This window comes from Aegilops tauschii, chromosome 6 (genome assembly GCF_002575655.3).
Source record: "Aegilops tauschii subsp. strangulata cultivar AL8/78 chromosome 6, Aet v6.0, whole genome shotgun sequence".
NCBI classification, from domain to species: Eukaryota; Viridiplantae; Streptophyta; class Magnoliopsida; order Poales; family Poaceae; genus Aegilops; species Aegilops tauschii.
In genome coordinates this window covers 345070563-345085076 of record NC_053040.3, presented here as the reverse complement: position 1 = coordinate 345085076, position 14514 = coordinate 345070563, and positions in this window count along the sequence as shown.

The following is a 14514-nucleotide window of genomic DNA, read 5'->3' as shown; positions in this document are numbered from 1 at the left end:
GCACTACGCCGACACGCCGCACTGCCGCTCTCGTCGCGTCCCATCTCTGACCCCTGCTCGCCTGCCGAACCCCGCCAGGCACTCGCCCTCTCTCCAGTACCCTCCAAGCTCCCCCTGGCACCCTACAGCGCCGCCTTAGCAGCACGCCGGCGTCGGCAGCAGGTTCCGCCGCGGACGGCGCCGCCCAAACCACCAGCGCACGCCAGCTGCCCCAGAGCACAGGCCGTGCTTATCCTCCCGCTCGTCGGCACGCTTTCGTCGCCGCCACGATACCCTGCTACTACAGGAAAGTGGTCGCCGGCGATCTTATCTTCTGCCGCCACAGAGCCAGCCTCGCCACGCTATATAAAGGGACCCCGAGCCCCTCCGAGCACCCAGGCAACATCAGACACTCCCCGTAGAGCTTCCCACGCAGTAGATCGACCCGTAGTGGCCGTCTTCCTCAACTCCGGCCAGCTCGGCCACCGCTAAGCTCCGGTGCGATTCGTCACAGCCGGCCACCCTTTCGCCAATCCAGCGCCACCAAGAACTTCCCCGTAGTCTTGCGGAGCTGCCCAGCTACCCAACTTCGGTCCGAGACCACCGGAGCACCAAAGTCACTTCACCACCGTAGCTTTTCTCCGCCGCGGAGCTCGCCGCCGGCGATTCCTTCCACCTCCGTCGACCCAACCACCACCTAAAGGACCGCCTCGGTCTTGCCGTTCCATCCCCGCCCTTGGATGCCCGTGAGGCGCTGCCGTTCATCGACGGCGATTACCGGAGCCCCGCTCCCGTCGGGTAGAAGAGAGGAGAAGGAGGGAAGAAACGGTCAAACCTGACCAGTGGGCCCTCTGGACCCACTGTCAGCGACCCGCACGTCCGCCCTCTCTCTGTTTAAGTGAAGGCGCAAACTCCTGAGTGCGTTTCTCTGCTGCGTAAGCGTATTTCCCTCGAATCGTTTTCTTTTCTGGTTTTATTTAAAAACAGAGATTTGACCAAACTTTGACTGGCTATAACTTTTAATATAAAACTCCAAATGAGTTGATTATTTTTCCTACCTCTCTCAAATTTCATCTAGTTTATTTTAAGATTTATTTCAAAAATATTTGAGACAACTTTTGGTACTGTGTTTGAAATATTTGTTATTTGTGTATTTTGCAAAATAGGATTTTTGGAGAAAAAGGAAAGCTTCCAATAAGTGCATCCTTTGCATACTCTTGAAGGCAAGCATTTCTGAACTCTGGCATAATATTTTTTGTGGTGTTTTGATGCGATCACAACACCTTTGGACTGGGAGTGTGTGATAGCTTTATGTATCGATATGGTCTCGTGCATGAGTGCACTTTGGAGTTGTTTTGTGGTCAGCAATGGATACACTAGTGATTTGGGTCATCCTCGTGAGCTTCTCTTGCACACCGGTAGGAAGCCGGGAAAGTCGTGGTCTTGGGTAGACACGAGCTTGTCCCTAAACCCTCGTCGAGACGAGTATGCCCGGCATAGCATGGTGAGGCTCGAAGAGTGGTGATTTATTTCACTAGTGGTAATATTGTTGGTGGATGCTTGGACCACCTGAGTCAGTTGTAGACCGAGTATTGATCAATAGCTTCCTTTTTGTTGGTACCACCACTTGTCCCTGCAGGGGACAGGGTATGGTTCAGTAGGTTGTCAACCCCTTTCCAAAGCACGCACCGTACAGAGAGGCCGTGATGAGGGTCCCATGGCCATGGATTAAAGCCAGTCATCCGGTCCGGGGGCATGGGTGTTTCGGTTGTAGCCGAAGGGGATAGCTTCCCCAGTTTGCGCGCGGTATAAATTTTGTGATCCCATGCTACGTCGAGGTTGTAGCCTCCCCACTTAGAGTTTTGCTTGGCAGGTGTCGTGGGTGATTCCAGACACTGGTGAGTTAAGCTGGTGTGTGCAGGTCAGGCGTGTTTTCAATCAAAAGACCGTAGACGGAATTAGTCCCAAGGGACTGAGTAATCCCGTTACTCGTGGAAAATGGTACTCCCTCTGCAGAGGATATATCCTGTTAGATAGTCATGTTCTTGAGTAGAGACCACAGTCTGAGTTGAATCTCGGTAACGGTATTCGGATGGAGAACGATATAACTAGAACTCTGTAACGGTATTCGGATGGAGACACGGCTAGCTGAATCGTAGTGACGGTATTCGGATGGAGATACGGCTTGATTTAATTATCGGTTTTCGGATGGAGAAACGACTGTACTAAATATTGTTTATGATTATGGCACCTTTGGATTATGATCTTTATCATTCTGGACTAACCTTTATTTTATGTATATGATTGAGTATCCCCGGGATGGTCCTACCTCCTGGATATTCACTGTGATTATTTTCTTATAAGCCCTTTATGTGGTGTCGCCCCGACGCCCGACTGCTGTATTATTATTCCGCATTTTCCGCTCGAGGAGTCTTTCAGACACTCGTTTGGCACCAGTATTACTATTCTGCATTTTCCGCTCGAGGAGTCATTCAGACACTCGTTTGGCACCAGTATTACTATTCTGCATTTTCCGCTCGAGGAGTCTTCCAGACACTCATTTGGCACCTGTATTATTATTCCGCATTTTCCGCTCGAGGAGTCTTTCAGACACTCGTTTGGCACCAGTATTACTATTCTGCAGTTTTCGTTCGAGGCGTCATTCAGACCCTCGCTTGGCACCCAGTATTTTTCTTTGAATTATTTTAACCACATGTGTGCATCTTGGTCTTTCGTATATTTCGTGACAGACGTGTGATCAACTAATTAACCCGGAGCATGTTTGATATATGTTATACCCGTGTTCTTAATGTTTGCGAGTACATTCAAACATACTCACTGGCTTGTCCCTGGCTATTGTCTTGGTCAGATTCCTTGCTTGGAGATAAGCATCGCGGTGACAACCTCGGAACCTACGTATTGACGTGTGCAGCCTCGCGAAGATAGGAGTTATCCTGGTCAGCTGTTCTTGTGGGAAATGGAGTCCCATAGACGCAGATGTATCCAACCGCTTCCGCCCTCAATCATTAGAAACCAAATGTTGTACTCCTAGGCCTGAATGGTCTTGTACTACATATTTTTGTACTTGCTTGGATTTCCTTGTATCAAGTTGGTGCCTCATCAGCTAACAGTAATCCTGGGGCTGGTGAGCTCACAGGCCGTATTTCTGGGAATTCCTATCCTGAAAATCCGGTCGTGACAGACTTGGTATCAGAGCCAGGCTGACCATTGGCTAATCCTGTCTTAGCTAGGTCAATAAACTTAGGTTAACCAAAACCACCAGACCTTAGCCTAACCCCCGGTCAAGCTTCCCGCGTAAGATAGCTCCACAGTGACCCGACGCCCTTTTCGGCGGACGGTGCCCAACCTATCAGCCTAGCCCGTCGATCACGCGCCAGTGACCGACACCCAACCCGTCTCTTTCACAAGCGTGCGGAGGAAGACTCCATCCCCTTTCCCTATAAAAAGGGCACGCTAGCCTCAATCACAACACAACCTCTTTCCCCCAAACCGAGCCACGATGCCTGGCCCCATCGTTCACAATGAGACCACAGCGACCAACCTTGGAGGTTTTGTGACCATGCTCGCAAACCTCACCCGCCGTGCCTATGCGTTAGAAGAGCCTCCTGAGTATGTTGTGTACCAAGGGCCCATGTACGGTGAAAGCCGTCAGTATTGGGCCACTGTGCACATCTACGGTAGGGGTCTGTCGCCAGAACGCCCCTACAGGTTCACTGGAAGGACAACCCCCTTCGAGCCACAAGCCATCCAACTGGCAGCCCGAGAGGCTATAGTTCAACTCCGGCACTTGTCGCCCAGAGTTAACTGTCGCTCGTTCTACTACTACCCTAGTCGTAACGGGTATGGTAGGCCGCCCCAAGTTGCCAACGGAGACCACGAGACGGATCCTGCGCTGTTGCATCTGGTGCGCTATGTAAGCGCACTAGAGCAACTGTTCGACCAGGTCACTCTTGATCTGATCGCAGCTCGTGGACAGCTGGTTCGCCGAGCCTCGGCGAGAAGAGAAGCGGAGCCCGACACCGACAACCCAGTCATGCTGTTCGGACACCCGATCGATCCCTTGAGGTCTGCGCCAGCCCTCAACCAGAGCACCTTGGTGACCCCAGAAGCGCTTCGTCGCCTTTTGGAAACCCATTCCAACGGGATTTGGGCCAACAACCCCCGGGATGGTCATCACCATCTCCCCGACCCTGCAGCACCTCAGCCTCAACCAGCGAATCCCGACGGTGAGAACCGTGGAGAAGCATCGGCGTCCGCAAGGCCAGCCCACTTAGACATTAACAAAGTAGACTAAGTCGCTCAAAGTTGTATCGAGCCTTAGTTTTTCTACGCTTTGTAATGTGTGGCCTTGTATTGCTTTTGTTGCATGCTGTCTGTTTGAGCACTCTTATTTTGGAGTAGTAGCTATGCATGTGTACGTTGGCGTACAGTTGCATTATCTCGGGCGCAGTTACCAAGACCAACCCTGTCAGCGCCCACAGTAATGCGTCACCTTTCTGTGATGTGTATATCTGTGGCTTTAACCCGAGTACAGGATCGGCAGTCAGTTACCCTTCACCCCGGTAGATATCCCAGCCCCGGTGCTATATAAAGGCCACTTCGTGACCTTGCCAAGCACCCCTCACCTTTGTGCGCAGCACCCACAGCCATTCCTTGCCATGTCGACCCCCAGTATTTATATGAGAACCCCAGACGCAACCCCCGGCAGTTTTGTCAAATTATTGTGGGACTTTACCTGCAGTACTATGAGCGCCACCCGTCCACCCCAGTACGAGTTGCTCAAATCAAGGATCACTCCATCCACCTCGAAATATTGGGCAGTAGTGCACATCCCTCCCGCATACCCAAACCAAGATCCAACGGAAGTCTCCTTCGTGGGGAAATCCATGCCGACTCCGCATATGGCTATAGAAGCTGCTGCGTACGAGGCACTCACTCGTCTTCGATTCGCAGTTCCCTATGCCAGCGAGCGAGGATACTATTATTCGTAGTTCACCTGAAATGAAGCAAAGATTGCATCATTCAGCTAGCAAGAAGTACTTGCTCTCGTGAGCTGGCAGGTTCTTCTTTAGTAGTTGCACTAAAATTACATTAAGGTTGGCTGTCCCGCTCATGTAAGGTGCAACCATAATTTTCTTATCCTTTTGTGCAGTTCCACTAAAATAAAGTGCCATTGTGGTGACAGTGACGGCTCATCTTGCAAAGGCTAATAAAATGTTGCACGAGATTACCACCAGAACTTGACGGAGATTTTCGAAACTCCAATCACCATTTTGTGCAGTTCCACAAAAATTGAGAGATGTTGCCCACGCGACATTTTAGTTGAACTGCACAAGACGCTCATTCCAAAAAAGTGTTTTGTGCAGTTCACCAAAAGGTCACAATAGCAACAAGGTGAAATGGATATCCCTATCTACACAAAAAGATAGAAAGTAAACAGTTGCTGGTCAATAAGAATATACGAAACATATACGAAATGAAAAGAAGCATCTTAATTATGTTCATGGCAATCACGCAAGGACAGTAGAAATTTTAAAATGTTAGCAATGCTTCATGTTACCAGAAGCATTACGATCAACAATGAGATTCCTCAAATATGGGATTACTTTAATGGTGGCATTGCTTGTTTACCAGATACAATAAATCAACAGCAGCTAAAGAGTTGGTTTAAGGGCATGGGACCATGGGGACACCAGGACACTCAGCAGCATAAAGGAGCAACTTACTTATCATACTGGGAAAACAGCAGGAGTGCCATTTGTAACACAGTTTAATTGCATCTTATCACTAGAGGCATTAGATTAACAATAACACTAGTTAGACATGTCCCTAAGGTAACAGTGTGATCGCTTCATTTTACATGCGTCCTTACATTAACAACAGCAAAAGGTTGGTATAAGGACGTGCGACAGTGGACGCATCAACACAATGTACCTACAAGGAGGCATAAAGTGGTGATGCCAAGTTCGTTCATGCTATGTGAGGGCAGCAAATCTAATCCTGGAGACCTTTTACTATGTGAGGGCACCAAACCTAATCCTGGAGACCTTGTACTATGCGAGGGCAGCAAATCTAATCCTGGAGACCTTTTAGTATGTGAGGGCAGCAAATCTAATCCTGGAGACCTTTTACTATGTGAGGGCAGCAAATCTAATCCTGAGACCTTTTACTATGTGAGGGCAGCAATTCTAATCCTGGAGACCTTTTACTATGTGAGGGCAACAAATCTAATCCTGGACATACTCTGTTGACTTGTCCACCAGCCGCCACTTTCTATCCTTTTTTCAACCAACAATAGATCTGTTCCTTATCCAGTTTTTACTGCGTTTTCCCATTATTTCCCTTTTCAACCAAGAGACCGGTTGGGTATCCGGTATCTACTACTTTCACCATATTATTTCCTCTTTGAATCAAGTCCTAGATTCATGCTACAACTTTCCCCCTTTCTTCGTTGTTTGAACAAAGCCCTAGATTCGAATGCATGAAGTAGCTTTACCTCTAATAATATGAAAAATTTAGGTGGCTCTGGAAGAGCTGATGGGAGTAGAAAAAGATGCACATGCAGACACGTGGGGAGCTGGGGCAGTAGAGCAAGGCCGCTTTCGAAGAACTTATACCTGAGGGTCGTCGGGATGTAGGCGGCGGCAGGTCGGATCTACGGACAATACGACAGGGAGGAAGAAGGGTCAGAGGACCTCCCGAGCCGGCGCTATGTCGGAGAGAACGGCATGGGCAGAGGATCGAGCCCCTCCGGCAGCTGTGGGTTTCCTCCCTCGCCGGCGATGACCGCGTGAACGATGCACCTAGTCCTGACACCAGCCGAAGGGATCCGGCCGGATTTGTGACCAGCGGTGAGAAGAGAGAAAATGTCGCTACCGCTGTCTTGTTTATATCTGGAGAGGATGAGAGAATGAAGAGAGCAACCCTAGTAAAGCAAGCGCTCAGGCCCCTGTGTACATATATAGTGGAGTGATTATCTTTTTCTCTCCACAACAAGCGTTTCAATTTGTGTACGTGGCATTAAAGAAAAGAAACTCTCTATTTAAGGTGACTACCTGTACGACTCCTACTTACTACTAGTAGTAGTAGTATTGTTCACTTGTGCTCCCCGGCCCTCCATTCATTGAACAACCCCACGGGTGAATAAACATACAATACTAGTATTTATATAGAACGAACAAGCTCGAACTATTTTCGCGTAGTTAAAAGTTGAGGGCGGGGCTTTTCCCGGGCAGTACGCGCGACAGTTTTCGCGTAGGCGGTTTGATAGAGAGGCGAGGAGGGCGAGGGAGTAGCTGATTCAACTTACTTACTACTGGAAAGGTCGGGCTGTGCGATTTGACAGCGCATTACTGTTTGGATCCATGTGTTAGAGTTAGTTTGGGTTAGTTTGAACTCAACTAACCCAAAAATATCCAAACAGGAGGATTAGTTTGGGTTACTGTTTGGATCCATGTGTTAGAGTTAGTTTGGGTTAGTTTGAACTCAACTAACCCAAAAAAAAATATAACCCACCCAAGAGGTGCTTATTTGGGTTAGTTCTTCTCGGGACACTAAAAAACACATTTTTCTCTCGCTCTCCACGTAGCAGATCCCTCCCCACTTCCTCGAAGCTTCTCGTCCTCTCCCTCCCTCCCTCTCGCACCGCCCATGAAGGCACCTCGCCGTATCCGCGCTCCATCTAACCCTGTCATCCAAACACCTCTTTCGCTAGAGTTACTTCAGGGTTAGTTCAGGATTAGAATCTAACTCTAACCTTTAACTAATTTAGAGTATCCAAACAGGGCCAGGCGGTATGACCGGGGTGATGCCCCCCTTCCGTTCCGCACTCTAATCTAGTGCATGACACGTATTACGTCGACCCGGATGCTATTGGCTGTCCCACATGTCGGCGAAGTAGTAGGTAGTAGTAAGAAGAAGCAAAGAATCATGCGGTATAAGTCTTTCTAGAGATTCCAACAAGTGACCAGACTACACCGCGTGCAGTATCTCAAATCTCCCTTCCGGTTTATAGGGCTCAAATCTTAATTCTCATCAACCAAGGCATTTTGCGATTGGAGGAATGTATCTCGTACTTTACAAAACTACCCTAATTAAACTCATGCATTAATTACGTAGTTCTCTCGTTTTCCTCTCTGCCTTGGTCACGGTGCACAATATTGACCACTCCTATATGACTAGCCGCTCTATCTACATGCGGGACATCAAAGCATCCAGGCCTGCGTGCCATCCACCAAATCACAGCGAGGTGCTACAGCCGAAACTCACCGGTCACCCCGGTGTGGCCGTCATGACCCGTCATATCACAAAACCCACACCTTTACCAGCAGTGGTAAAGTGGCCTCGAAGTTGGACTGGACGAAACAACCATCATTTCACTGGAATGCTCGTTGAAGCCCTTTCTCCCCTTTCTTGAAGAAAACCTCACTCCAGGCTACTCACTTCTGCCATTTTTCTTCTGTACCGACGAAGGAAAGGTGGGCGAATCAGTGATGCTGCTATTTTTTCATTCCAAGAATCTTCTTTTTGCGAAGCACCGACCGATTCTCACAGCCTATTCTTTTCCCGTTTTCATTGCGATTGTGGTTTCCTTTCGATTGCTTTTTGTTTATCAGTTGATTGATGGATCCTGGAGCACTAGGCAAAGAGTTGCCGGCGGACAACCCACTTGAGACAGCTATCTCCAGGAAGTGAGCACCGACCAATGAGTTGACCATGTTGGCGGGCCAACCCATGGAGACTAAGAACTCCAAGAAACAAGCAGCAGAGAGTTGACGACGTTGGCGGACGAGCTCCTCAAAGAAAGTTGGAAGAACAGCAAGGGCCCCACCGTGCCTACCCCAGAAACTCTGATGGACACCTATGCGAGGCTCAAGGCTGAGTTTGAGGAGATAGTCGCTGTTGAGAAGCAGTACTCCCCTGGCAAGGTGATGGCCCCCATCGAGGACGAGGAGATGGCCCCCGGAGGGATGGGATCCCTCGGTGAGCTGCACAAGGTAAAAAATAATGGCTTATTACCGAAAGATGTGGTTTTTGATTATTTGCAATGTGCTTGCTAATATGTTAGGGTTGTGCAGGTGCCGGTGGACGTCCTTGATGATTCTGATGTCACGGCCCGTCCTCTGGACAACGACCCAGAGATCGTTTTCGATGTCGCGGTCCGTCCTGTTGGCATCGCCCCGGAGATCGATTCCGATGCCGCTGTCCATCCTATGGACATCGCCCAGAGATCGATTCCGATGTCGCGGTCAGTCCTATGGACATCGCCCCAGAGATCGATTCCCATGCCGCTGTCCGTGATGTGGTCATTGCCCGAGAGATCGATGACAAGAAATAGTTGGTCGCGCTAATCCTTCAGGGTAGTTTTGTTGGAGATATGGCCTAGAGGCAATCATGTATGATGATATTTCCTATGTGTTTATGAATAAAGATAGTCCTTGGACATTATCAATGATGTGTATCAGCAAGTACGTGACTTGTTTGTGGGACTATGCATTGTATGATGACTGTCCTAAAAGGTCATTAGTCGAAAGGGCTGTGTGGACGTGCAGCCGACTAGACTAGCATATGACACGGTCGATGGCTTGGTATCACTAGCCATGGAGCATTGGATGCTAACCGGATAATATGGAGTTGGAAGGATCTGGTCGGATTCGACGTAGTCGGATCCGAGTTGAGATAAGGTCCGAGTCGGACAGACCCAACTATGAGACGCAGCGATATGTCATATGTGAGTCTCTAGTGCAACATATGTTCTATGTCCTAAGACCTGAGCTGGCGCATGTACTCGGGATGGTGACAGACTTGCTTTGGGCCGGCCAAACGCTACTCCATGACTGGGTAGTTACAAAAGGTAGGTTACAGGCTTGTCCAGACCCATGCTGCGAGACATGGTCGAACAAGATGGGATTTTCCCCTCCGATCAGGAGAGATATACTCTGGGCCCCTCGTGTGATCCAACCAGGATAAGCATGGCCATGTGACAAGGATTATGAGATAATCCGGATAGTGGTCGGTATCACTGGAACGAGAAAGAGGTCGGGCTAGCACAAGGATGACAGACTCGCCTTGAGCCCGACAACATATATCGTGTGGTAAAAGGAATGGAAGTGTGATGTACAGGTTCGCCTAACCAGCTTCATAGTCTGCTTGGTGTTCAGCATGCCTTGCTAGAGGCCGCTACCAACTGTGCAGTTCGGAGGTGATCCGAACTGCGACCAAGCCAGCTTGAACCTAAGGGGTCGCGCGCTTAATGGAAGGAACCTACGAGGTCCGATCCGGGGACACTGGTCGGATGTGATCCGAGCTGTATCTGATTGTGGCCGAGTAGACTTATGGGCTTTTGGGGTCCGTGCGAGGCCCAAGTGTTGAGCCCGCGACGGACGCCTATATAAAGTGGGGTGCGGCACACTCATGCGTGAGATCGCTCCGGCGCTGTCACTAAGGTTTGCATGTGTTGCGAATAGACACCTCCACTCGCCGCCGACTGTGTGATCGGACCTAGCAGTCTGCCGCACGGTGTTCCTCCTGCACGCGCGGATACCGTTAGAGGCGGTGCATTTGTGCCGCTCCGGCGAACTTGTACGTGGGAACCAACGACCGGCTGTTCGAGGGAGATCGCATAAGGAGGAGATGATCCACGCGGACGCGCTGCCCCAACTCTTCTTCCGCTGCACGGCACTGCACGTCTAGTGGTAACGATCTGTCATCCATCTCCCGTAGCTTGTTCCTATTTGTTCTGCGCGTAGGAAAATTTTAATTTGCAGTCGACGCACCCTACCGTAGAACCCAACAGTGGTATCAGAGCCTCTGCTATAGGATTTGGATTCAGATCATATGCATATTAGGTATGTGGAGGCGGCAGATGAGATCTGTCGCCGTTTATGAGATTGGCTATGTGCACGGTTGATGAGATCAACTGCACATGGGGAGCGATGAGGCTATGTTTTCTATCTATCGGGATCAATGAGGTCGTGACACAACCTACCCCTACCGGTCGGTTATCCTCCATCGGGACCGCCGTGTGCGTAGCGCCTTGTATTTCATACACGGTCACTCAAACCGGTAGAATGCGATTCTATGCATAACTTTATTTTGCAGGGTTTGATGTGAGTAGTATGGCTCATATGTATGTGATGCATGTGTGTAAATTATACATGGCCTGCGTGTCATGTTTGTCAGCCGGCAGGAGCCAAAGTGTTGTCATTATATTGTATAACGACCTGCGTGTCGACTTGTGACTCTATGTAAAATTCATTACTAGTTGTAGTAGTTGGATAATAGAGATCAGGTTGGTGGCTTGGCGTCCCGCGTGACAAACAAGATGGAGTTCCTAGATGGTCATCGGAGTTGGAGCCGACCTGGAAGAACATCCATGAAGGAGCCATACTATTTCACAATATGTGTTTATTTGTGATTGTTATGCTTCTTTGTTTCTATGCATGTTAGAATGGTAGAAAGATCCCTCGTTAATATCAAGCGAATTGCCATCCCCGATGTTTCACCTTCGCACGTCAAGTACGTCTAGTAGTGGGCTCATAAAATTGGGGTGCTGCTAGGTGTCCTTGAACTGAAGGGTTCGTGTCGGACATGGACATGCACTGCATCAGGTTAACTTGACAAGTCTGTCAAAACGGTTTTGGGCCTTGTGGCAAAGAAGGTTGGGAGCCGGGGTATAAGATACCTACCCGACCGACAGGAGTCGTATAGAGATACGATTAGCAAGGAGTTGCTTACCGAATAGGCATGTTGTCTAGCAGTGATGCTAAAGCTCACTAGTCACATGTGCTAGTCAGATCCTGAATCACTGGGAGTTTGCGGAGGGATGCTAACTTCAGTGGGAGTGTTTCTGTTTAAGGCTAGAATTACTCTACAAATACACATTGCTTAGTGATTGCATATTTTCTGTTGTAGATCAATGGCACCACCTGCTCAACCCTACTTTGCATTGAAATCAATTCTGGAAAAGGATAAACTGAATGGAACAAACTTTACCACCTAGTATAGAAATCTGAGAATTGTTCTCAAGCATGATAAAAAGGAACATGTTCTAGAGGATCCACTTCCAGAGGAACCTGCCGATAATGCTAGTGCCACAACTAAGAATGCCTACCAGAAACTCATTGATGAATCAACGGAGATCAGCTGTCTGATGCTAGCTTGTATGGAGCCCGATTTGCAACAGCATTTCAAAAATGTTGAGGCTTACGATATGATCGAGAGTCTCAAGAGCATGTTTCAGACACGGGCTAGGACCGAAAGGTTCAACGTCTGGCGATCCTTGATGGATTGCAAGCTGAAGGAAGGTGATCCACTGAGCCCACATGTGATCAAGATGATCGGATATGTGCAAGCTTTGGATTGGTTGGGCTTCCCGCTCTTGGATGAGCTGGCTACTGATGCAGTTCTGGGTTCTCTTCCACCCAGCTATGGGACGTTCATCTCGAACTATCATATGCATGGCATGGATAAGAAGCTCACTGAATTGCATGGGATGCTCAAAGTGGCAGAGCAGGATATTAAGAAAGGCACGCATCAAGTGTTGATGGTGCAGAAATCGGCTAAGTTCAAGAAGAGTTGGTCTAAGAAGAAGGCTAAGGCAAAGGGCACGGAGATGGTAACCTCCGCCGCTGTGCCGAAGTCTGGACCGGACTCGAAGACCATTTGCTAGCATTGCAAGGAAACTGGTCACTGGAAGAGGAATTGTAGCAAGTGGCTTGCAGAGCATGGCAAGAAGGCCGGGAATGCTACTTCAGGCAAAGGTACACTTGTTGCATATGTTATAGACATTTACCTTGCTGACATACCTAGTAGCTCTTGGGTATTTGATACCGGATCGGTTGTTCATATTTGCAACTCGATGCAGGGGCTGGTAAGAACTAGGCGTGTGGCACAAGGGGAGATTGGCATCAGGGTCGGCAACAAAGCAAGAGTTGCTGCGGTGGAGGTCGGCACGATGCAGCTCCAGCTTCCTTCTGGATTTATTTTGGAATTGAATAATTGTTATTACATTCCTGCACTTAGTCGGAACATTATTTCTGCCTCATGTTTGATGAGTCAGGGTTATGAATTCAATTTAAAGGACAATGGTTGTTCATTTTATTTGAATGGTATGTTCCACGGCTATGCACCCATTGTTGATGGGCTATTTATATTGAATCTGGAACAGGAACTGGTCTATAACGTGAATGTCAAGAGGCATAAGCCTAATGAGATAAATCCGACATACTTCTGGCATTGCCGGCTTGGACACATTAGTCTGAAACGCATGAAGAAGCTCCATGATGATGGGCTCCTAACTTCATCCGACTTTGGGTCGTTCGAGACATGTGAATCATGCTTGCTCGGCAAGATGACTAAGTCTCCTTTCGCAAAGAGTTGCGAGAGGGCGTCTGAGCTGTTGGAACTTATACATAGTGATGTGTGTGGTCCAATGAGCACAACTGCTAGAGGTGGCTATCAGTACTTTGTGACTTTCACCGACGACTTGAGTAGATATGGATATATATATTTGATGAGGCACAAGTCGGAAACTTTTGAAAAGTTCAAAGAGTTTCAGAACGAGGTTGAGAATCAGCTCGACAAGACTATAAAACTAGTACGATCAGATCATGGAGGTGAGTACATGAGCCAGGAGTTTGATGATCATATGAAAAGCCGAGGTATAGTACCTCAGCTCACACTTCCGGGTACGCCACAGAGAAACGGCGTGTCGGAACAGAGGAATAGGACCTTGTTGGACATGGTCCAGTCTATGATGAGCAAATCGGATTTACCCTTGTCATTCTGGGGATACGCTCTAGAAACTGCAGCTTTCACACTTAATAGGGTACCATCAAAATTCGTAGACAAGACACCACATGAGATGTGGACCAGGAAGAGTCCCCGTTTGTCTTTTCTAAAGATTTGGGGCTGTGAAGCATTTTTCAAGCGACTTATGTCAGACAAGCTTACACCTAAGTCGGATAAATGCATATTCGTGGGATATCCGAGGGAAACCTTGGGATATAGCTTCTACAACCGGGAAGAGAACAAAGTGTTTGTTGCTCGGAACGGGGTTTTCCTTGAGAAAGAGTTTCTTAGTCGGGAGGCCAGTGGGAGGACGGTCCGACTCGAAGAAATTTGAGGACCACTCGTGGATGGCTCGACTGGTGATGAGATCATACCGGAGTCTGTCAGGGAACCCGTAGTGGAAGCGGCACCAGAACCACGGAGGTCGGAGAGATTGCGCAGAATGCGTGATGTATTGTTTCTCTAAAGCGACGAGCCGGCCACATATGCAGAAGCGATGGTGAGCCCAGATTCCGAGGCATGGCTGGAGGCCATGAGATCTGAGTTAAAGTCCATGGATGAGAATCAAGTCTGGGACTTGGTTGATCCACCGCCTGGCGTAACAGCCATGGGTTGCAAATGGGTCTTTAAGAAGAAAACCGATGTGGATGGAAATGTTCAGATCCACAAAGCTCGGCTTGTCGCTAAGGGTTATGGACACGTTCAAGGAATTGACTACAACGA